This window comes from Arvicanthis niloticus, chromosome 29 (assembly GCF_011762505.2).
Source record: "Arvicanthis niloticus isolate mArvNil1 chromosome 29, mArvNil1.pat.X, whole genome shotgun sequence".
Classification (NCBI taxonomy): Eukaryota; Metazoa; Chordata; class Mammalia; order Rodentia; family Muridae; genus Arvicanthis; species Arvicanthis niloticus.
The window spans coordinates 17,441,672-17,451,671 of NC_133437.1; positions in this window are offsets into that span (position 1 = coordinate 17,441,672).

The following is a 10,000-nucleotide window of genomic DNA, read 5'->3' on the forward strand; positions in this document are numbered from 1 at the left end:
ATCAAAAATCTAAAAGAGGTGGACAAATTTCTCAATATATATACACAACCAACCAATGTTAAATCAAGATCAAGCAATTCAAACAAACCCATAATACTTAGTGAAATAGAAGCAATAATTTAAAGTCTCCTACCCAAATAACCCAAGGCCAGATGGATTCAGTAAGAAATCTAACCAGATGTTCCAGGAAGAATTAACACCAATACTCCTCAAATTATTCCCACAAGAGAGAAACTGAAGAAACAGTTTCTAATTCTTTCTGTGAGACTACTATTACTCTGATACCAAAACTACACAAAGATCCAACAACAGAAAGAAAATTATACACCAATATCCCTTATGGACATAGATGAAAATATTCTCAGTAAGATACTTGCAAATTGAATCTGAAATACATCAAAAAGATTATCCAGTATGATCAAGTTGGCTTCACCCCAGAGATGCAGGGACGTTTTAACATATATAAATCAATAAATGTAATCCACATATAAACAGGCTGCAAACCACATAATCATCTCACTAGATACAAAAAGGCCTTTGACATAATCAAATATATTTTTGTGATAAAAAGTCCTGGGGAGATCAGGGAATGCAAGAGACATATATCAATAAAATAAAGATAGTTCACAGCCAGCGTCTACCTAAATGGAGAGACAGGCAAAGCATTTCCACTGAAATCAGGAACAAGACAAGGCTGTCCACTCTCTTCATACCTACTGCAAGTGTAGTACCTGGAGTCTTATCTAGGCACTAAGTAAGGCAATGGAAAGAGATCAAGGGGCTATGAATAGGAAAGGAAGAAGTCAAAGCACCTTTATTTGCAGGTGTTATGAATATACAAATCAAAGTCCCTAAAAACTCCACCAGGAAACTTGTACAGCTGACAAACACTCAGCAAAGAAGCAGGATATAATATTAACTCATAAGAATCAGCAACCTTCACGTAGACAAATGACAAACAGACTGAGAAAGAAATCAGGAGAAATGGTACCTTTCATTGCAGCCCCCCCCCCCAAAAAAAAAAAAACATAAATACTGGGATAACCCTAACCAAACGAATGAAAGACTTGCATAATAAAAACTATGAAACATTGAAGAAAGACATTGTAGAAGATGCTGGAAAATGGAACTATCTCCCATGCTCAAGGATGGGTAGGATGAACATCATGAAAACTGTCCTCCTGCTAAAGCAATCTACAGATAAATGCAATCCCTATCAAAATCCCAACACAGGTCTTCATGGAAATTGACAAACCAATGTTTAACTTCATGTGGAAATATATAAACCCAGGATAACTAAAACAGTCTTCAATAATAAAAGCCCTGTTAGAGGTATCATGGCCTCAGATTTCAAGTTGAATTACAGAGCTACAGTAATAAAAATAGCATGGTGTTGGCATAAAAACAGACACTTTGCTCAATGGAATCATATTGATTTTTCTTTTGTTTTTGTTTTTCCTCTTTTGTTTGTTTCTTAGTGGGAAGAGAGACAGAGAGACAGAAAAAGGCAGAGAATGAAATAAGCAACAGAGAAAAATAATAAGAGACGAGCAAAATGTTTGATTGAATAATTCTCACTAAAGCAAATAAATGGCCAAAAAAACCCCACACATACAAAGATACATTATTAATAATTAGGAAAATACACTGAAAACTAAAAGGCACTAGCTGTGAAAGTTAAGGACAGTGTTCAGGTCCCCAAACCCAGCCATGTAATCAGCCAAGCTGTTTAGGCAGCCTACCTGCCTGCAATCCAATGCTTGGGAAAAAGAAACAGGATTCAGCGCTGGCTAGCTGCACTAGCCAGAATGGGTGAGCCCACACAAGGGCATGTGCACACACAATGAACACACGGCACATACATACATACATACATACATACATACATGCAAAACTACATGTTTATTTTCTACCTAGCTAATGATAAAGTTTTAAAACTGCTAACTAGGCTTGTAGATACATTCAGTGGTAGAGCAATTGCTTAGAATGCACAAGAACTAACCACACCAAGAGTGTTCGTGAGAGTGTGGAGAACTGAAACTCTCATGCAGTACTATTGGAATACCTTAAAATGCATAACTGCCTTCTATAGCATCTTAACAGTTTCTTTAAAAGATATGTTAAAGTTCAGCTTATTGAACATTTGTATATCCCAGCACTTGGAAGGCAGAGGCAGCAGGATCAGAGTTCCAGGCCAGGGTAGGCCATATGTCTAAATGATGAATGTCAGGCCAGTCTGGTCTACATGTCCTCTAAAAATGAGTTATGTGTTTCATGGGCTCCTAGGTCATTGAAAAAAAAGTGTACAGTCAGACAAAACTTGTGCACAAATATTCCCAGCAACTGTATCTGTAATAGCCAAAACTTGAAAGGACAAACGGTGTCTATTCACAGTAAGTGGCTTTAAAAAAATTATAATTTATCCATTAATAGGCTACTACCCAGATAGAAACAAGTCGACTGTTGCTTGCAACAACATGGATCAAGTAATGACGATCACTGAAAGAAAATGGACCAACCCCAAATGCATGCAAAAGAGCACTGATTATAAAAGCATGTCAGAGGTAGCCGTAGGCGATGGAGTGGGTCAGAGAAGGGGGGGGGGAGGGGAGGTTGAAAGGCACATGTGGAAGCTTCCTGAGAGTTAGACTCATGAATTATTACCTTGATTATTATAATTTGTATATACGTACCTGTGGGAGAAAGCTTATATGCACTCGCCATGTCTCAAACACACCTAAAAATTCTATTAAAGTTAAGAGAAGCTCTTGACCCATGTTGCAATTGGACTAAGTCTCTCTGCATGATTTTGTAATATGCTGGACTGGTCATTTAAAAGTATGGGTTCACTGAGTTATGAAGGTTTTTTTTTTTTTTTATCTCAGAGAGGATTAATTAGGAAAGAATATTCACCTCGAATGTGAGAAGCACGCACGCCATTGGCTGAGAACCTATCCTGAATATAAAGAGTACCACAATCTCTTTCTATGTGTCCTAGTGCATCGTAATGTGAGAAACCCTGGCCATACGTTACCACCGTGAATTTCACCATGAAAAACAGTGCCAATTCAAATTGTGAGCCAAAAGAAAGCCGCCTTCTAGAAGTCGCTTGTTGTCAGCAGACTGTTCAGAGAGATGCTAATATCACTAACTTACAAGTCTTTCTTCTAACAAAAGAAGAAAGGAGTCGTAATATACCTGTAGGATTGTGGGATCCCTCTTTCACTCGGCCACTCCGGGAGGCAGGACGCAGAAAATTTGACCGTGCTTACTCCATGCTGCCCACGGCTGGGTGTCAGGCTGTAAGGAAAACCAGGGATATCACTCTGGGGGTGGGGAAGCCAGTCTGAGGTGTGGGACAGCCAGAGCTGGTTTGGGGTTCCCCAGGCCTGCAACGAGGCCGGGCTGTCTGGTTCTCAGGCTCTTGGACACCAAGGGCCACTGGATGCCGGGGAAGAGCAGAGAACAGAGTGGGGCCCACGGGCTGGAGGCAGGGGTGGGGGCAGCCTTGGCTTGAGGAGCAGCTGCAGTTTTTGAGCTTGGCTTGGCTTGGGCTTAGTGGCAGCTGCGGCTGGAAGAGCAGAGAGGTCTTCTACAGGAGATTAGATGTCAGCTCTATAGGTGAAGGCTTTCTCCATGACTCCCCACAGTAGATCCCGATGAAAAAAAGACAGGCCATGGTTTTAAGGCATTTATTGTCATTGCGGAAAGTGGATGAGTAAAACCATACCCCACTTTTCAGGGTGGTCCTGAGATTAACCACCTTTTGCAGGGAAGAGTGTCTGAAAAGGGAAGCTTATTGGCTAAGCCTTCCATGCCTTTAAGTATCTCATTAAAATGGAGATCTGTCTTGAGCCTTGGGGGGAGCGGGGTCCTCTACAAGTGGAGGGACTTGGGGTGTTGTCCTTATGTGACTGATGGCCACATCTATGGATGGCTTCGGCTATTGACAGGGACCTGGTGCCCATGAACAGGCAAAATGCCTACTGTCCCTTCAGGGTCACCGGGATTTCAAGCCTTAGCTCAACTGGGAACAAGGCTACCTTTCACGGTCCCACATATAACCATTGAAGAACCTAGAAAGAATTTATCACAGGACCAAGAGCTATTCTTTCATTCCTTCCTTCCTTCCTTCCTTCCTTCCTTCCTTCTTCCCTCCTTCTGTCCCTCCCTTCTTCCCTTCCTTCTTTCCTTCCTTCCCTCCCTCCCTCCCTCTCTCTTTCTTTCAACAGAGTCTTTCTACATAGCCCCAGCTGTCCTAGAACTCACTATGTAGACCAGGCTGGCCTCAAATTCACCAAGATCTTCCTTCTCTGCCCCCTAAATTCTGGGATTGAAGGAGTATACCACTATTGAAGGAGTGCCTGCCTCAAGAGTTCTTTTTTTTATGTATGAGTTATATTATTTCAATCATAAATCTATCTTCAAAGCTTCACCGTTTTTGATTAAACTTTGCTAATACATTAAAGAGATGCTTCAGAGAATATAACGTAACTATATGACCTATAATTTCATTGCAGTGAAAGACCAATTAGAATGGATCCACTAACTGTTAAACAATAGAAGGAGTGGATACAAATAACTGCACATGCCGTAATCTAGTATAGCAGGCAGAAGGAAGCAAGAGAATCAACATTCAAAGCCTGCCTGGCCTACATAACAATTCAAGGCCAGTCTATGATACATACTGAGACTTTGTCTCAAAAAAGTGAAAGCCACCCAGAGAACAACAAATACAGACTTTAGGTTGTGGCTCAGTGATAAAATACTTGCCAAACATGTTGTGGGTCATTGGGTCCAAACCCCAGCCCTGTGAAAAATAATAATCACAATAATAGTGACTATTAATATATTTATTACCTATAAATATATTATAGGCACTAATAGGTTCATAATTACAGAAGGCAAGGTGACCACAGCTCTGTGTTCCTAAAATCTCTTAAGTGCAGAGTACAGTTGACTGACAAGCAAAACTGCTGTGTCTTTGGCTCTACCACCACATTAGTGGATGAGGCTGTGCCCCTGCTATAGAAACCAATTAATGACTGAGCAGGTTGTGTGACACTACTCTGGGGAGATGCTAATAAATGCTGCTCATCCTTAGATAAGCATCCAGTTTGTAGAGTGAAAAATTATAAAGACCATTTTATAAAATATATAATGCTTTTTCTTTACCCCTAGACCTGAGCAAAAGAATGCGGGTTCCAGAAAGTGGAACTGAATGTAAGATTTCAGGCCTTTACTGCCCTGGGATGCATTCCGGGAAGAGTTACATTATCCCTGAGCCAGAGGACACTTGCTGGATTAACATTCCTTAACCTCAGGGAAAAGAACCCACCTGTGGTGGGGAAGGCCCAAAGCAGGAAGACCACATTTCTGACCACAAAGAAAGATGCAAGTCATCTGGATGGTCCCAGGAACTGGCTGACCACAAGATGAATGGTTGGGCAAGGTTACATCCTTACAAAAGATAAGTGTACTTTTCTACTAATTTTTATGTTATGTTTCCTTGTTACCCCTCCCCCCCACTTGAGGTCTTTCCCAGTGTTCCAGAAAGCTGTAATTTAAGTCTAACTAGATGCTCTGCTAACCTAGATAAGCTTCTGCCTACGGAACTGCCCTCTGACCCCACTGACTGGTACAGCCTGCTGATTGTTCAAAAATTGTAAAGCAACATCATGTGTAACCATGTGAAAATTCCTACCTTTCCCCACCCCGTGCTATAAAAAGCCCCTCAGCTTGCTGGTCTTTTGTCAAATTCTGCTCCTGTGTGGGCAAGCAGTTTGACCTTGGTCAGCCAACTCTCCCTAATAAACCTCTGCTGATTGCATCCAGGTACAGTGTCTTGCGATTTTTGGGTGGCCATGATTTCCCGAGACTTGAGTAAGGGTCTCCTGAGTTTGGGGGTCTTCACAGTAACCAACTGAAGTAAGGATGCCACCAGAGTCCAGCTTGGTGACCCAGTGAGTTTTGTTGGGTTTACTTACAGAAGTATAGGTGAGAGGTTACTTACAAGAGCAGAAATGACTCAAAGACAGGTACATCACTAACCTCCGTCCCCTGCAGCATGGATGACAGCTCACAAAATCTAGAAGCCTGGAGAACACTGTGCAATCTGCAGGCAGCCCATTCAACAGGTTAGAGTATCCTTTCCAGGTAGCTCAGTTGGCCAGAGTCTCAAGCTGCTTGGCAGTCTCTGCTTCTTCCAGGCAGTTCTGTTAGTCTCTGCCTTCCCAAGCGGGTTGGCTGGGATGAGAGAAACTCTCTTAGCAGGTCTTACTCTACTTCTATAGTCATTGAAGGAAGACGCCCAGTGAACCTAATCACTTTCAGAGATTTCCAGGCTATCTAGTTGTTTTCTTCCTGAGCTTAGCCAGGGTCCCTGCAGGATGAAATGTTTTAGAGCATCCTTTGTTCCACCTCCCTTTTAACATCCTGTGTCTTAACAAGCTTTCCTCCAAAAATGGAAGTTTTAATTTAGAAAAAATTGGTACACAACAGTATGGCAGGGACACTGGTGTTAGTCCATTTCTGTACAGTGCAGGACTCCTCTAATGGGTAAACTGGCTGAGGTTTACCCATTAAACTGACCTCAGTCATCTTCTATCCAATCTCCTTCCTTCCTCTCCTTAATAGACATCACAGACTTGTGAGCACACACACACACACACACAGAGAGACACACACACACACATTTAAAACAAAATAACAAGTCTTTTAAAATATTTTTAAAATAAGTCCAGATCGTTTTAATTTTCCTCTCCTTTTTTTTTTCCCTTTGGCATTGAGGAGTATCTGCAAAGCATGTGTGATTCCCTATGGACAAACTAATATCTGGCTCTTAGCTTTCATTACTTTGAAAGCTATAAAAAAAAACTAATGCAAAACAGCATTCTGAGTATTATTTACAATTAAAATACTACTCAAATAAATATAATGTATACATTTTACAAATCGAAGATCAACTTGCTACTAAATGAGGATTCTGTGATAATGCCTCAAGGGTAGATTCAAGTATCTGAAGAGAATAACTGTAATTTTAAATGAGTTAATTAGACAAAAATATTTCACTGAACCAAGTCATAGTTTTTAAATTACTGAGGGTTTTTTTTTTTAAGCCAAGAACTGGAATAATATGTATGTGGAACTTTTTGTATTTTTGAACAAGTTATAAACTCTAAGACTATGTAAACATACAAGTTATAACAATGTATCAGGAGACCTGCTATTAGGGAGCAGTCCTCCATGTCTGAATAGCTCTCCTCAAAATGGAGGACTCTGTTTCTCAGCAGGGCTCTCCCTTCTTTCTGGATCTTATCTGGGGAGTGTCTCTAAGCACAGGTGCCTGACTTTATCTGGAGGATCACCCAGCACAGAGCTTCCTGCAAATAATGCATGATTCAGTACGTAAGTCTCGCTCAGTCCTTCTTCTGTATGATACTTAGGTACTGTGTTATAACCAATCATTCCTTCCTGCCCATAACCCCCCAAATCCTTATATATCCTACCCCTGGGGCAATAGCGTAGAGCTGTCTCACTAAAGCTGTCTCTCTGGAAACCACTCCATCACACTCCATTGTCCCCACTTCTGCTCCCTCAACGCCTGTGGGCCGATGGCTAATGACCCCTGAAGAAAGGGAGACACACAAAAACTCTTTATTTCATGTCTTTTATTGTTGAATTATTCTTGCTCTACATATAAAACAATAAAGATGATATAGGGGCTGGAGAGACAGCTTAGTGGTTAAGAGCACTGACAGCTCTTTCAGAGGTCCCAAGTTCAATTCCCAGCAACTACATGGTGTAGTTGTGATGTGATCTGTGATGGGATCTGATGCTCTCTTCTGGTGTGTCTGAAGACAGCTACAGTGTGCTCATATACATAAAATAAATAAATAAATCTTTAAAAGAGATGATAAAGAATATATAATCACTAATGGACAAATTTATGATATAACCTGCTAAGTTCATTTAGTGTTGCTTACCTCTATTTCTTTAAATAAATAAATAAATATATATATACATATATATATGAAATATAAATATATATAAAATAATATAATATAAAGACAATATAGGTTATACATACTAATGGATACTACCTTCTAAGTTTATTTAGTGTTGTACACTTGGATATTTTTTAGAGCTGATTGCTTGGGATTACATGGCCTCTCAGGAACTTACTGTCTAGATAAAACTGACTCTCCTTCTCTCGGCAACCATTAACTGCCTATAGCTCTTCACCTAGAGGCCCTTGAGAGATATCCCCCATCCATATTGACATGTCAATTGGTGGTTTTATTATTATTTTTTTAGATAAAAAGATTTCTTTACAATATTTATGGGTCTACATTAACCTTCTCCCATACCTCTTTGCTACCTGGTTAGGTTTCCATTCATTCATTCATTCATTCATTCATTCATTCTTCACCTATTCAGCCAACAAACAAATATTTAATATCTTCTGTTTACCAAATTCAGGACCAGAGAAGTTATAAGTAAGCAAGAATTGAAATCTTTTCATGAAGGACAAGGGTTTAACTCAAAGAAGCCTTTTTTCAAAAGAAAACAGGAAAGGGGGAAATCCATCATACAGGAAGATAATTCCTATGAGTATCAGAATTTAATGCTTTGTTTCTAGATTTATTTTTTATTTTTATTTCGCCTTGCTTTATATCATAGCCTTTTCTTACAATTTCTTCTTTAAAAAGTTCCACTCAGAGCATTTTTCAGGGTGATGCTATCCAGATGGCTTTTTTCTAATCGTCCACAGGGAGAAAAAATGCAACAGGACGTGAAGCTAGCACTGCCACCTACAAGTGAGTACTTTGAAGGAAAAAAGTTGAAACACCAGTCATCTGGGTATTTTGTCCAAGCTGCCAAAAGCTACGAATAGACCTCTAGAGCAGGGCTTCTGGTTTATAGAAAATAGAAATGTGTTTAAATAAAATAAGAAAAAGAAAAAGAACTTCAAAGCCTTGCACTATTTTGAAAACATCAAGTCTGTTAGCCTATGTATTTTATCCTTGTTTCAGCTTGTCATTCTACTCACTGCCCGGGTCCCTTGGGCAAAGTCACTTTTCTTTCTGGTGTGTGTGTGTGTGTGTGGTGTGTGTGTGCATGCGCGCATGTGCCGTGGGAGAGAGGGAGCATGCATGTCCACAGCATGTGTGTTGGAATCATGGGACAACCCAGGGTGTCAGTCCTCATCAGCCACCTTGTTTGAGACACTCTTGTTGAGTGTTGTACATGCTGCACTACATGCTTGCAAACTTCCAGGGATTCTCCTGTCTCTACCTCCTGTCTCCCAGTAGGGGCAAAATTAAGTTTCCCCTACTTGTATAGAGATACTAGACTTGCCTCTTTGTTAGTTTGAGTAAAGTATTTGTGCTGTTGAAAACTTAGTGAGGTTAAACATTAATGCTTAGTGTTACCAGGGCAGTGGTGGCGCACACCTTTAATCCCAGCACTTGGGAGGCAGAGGCAGGCGGATTTCTGAGTTTGAGGCCAGCCTGGTCTACAAAGTGGGTTCCAGGACAGCCAGGGCTACACAGAGAAAACCCTGTCTCGAAAAAACCATAAAAAAAAAAAAAAAAAAAAAAAAAAAAAAAAAAAAACTTGTATAAAAATGCTATTATCAAATATTTAATAAAGTTTATTAAGAATAGTTGGATTAAAATCTAACCACTCAGCTGCCTGTCTAGTTCGATATTTTTTTTTTTGGAGTTTTGGCCATGGTTAGTCTTAACCATTTGTGGTCTTTCTGTATATGCTTTGCCCAGGGGACAGGCACTATTAAGCGATGTGGCTTTGTTGGACTGGGTGTGTCACTGTGGGTACAGGTTTTAAGACCTTTCTACCCCCATCAATCTTCTTCTAGTGATCTGCAGATGAAGATGTAGAACTCTCAAATCCTCCTGCACCATGTCTGCCTTACTTCCACATTGATGATAATGGACTGAATCTCTAAACCCTTATGCCAGTCCCAATTAAATGTTGT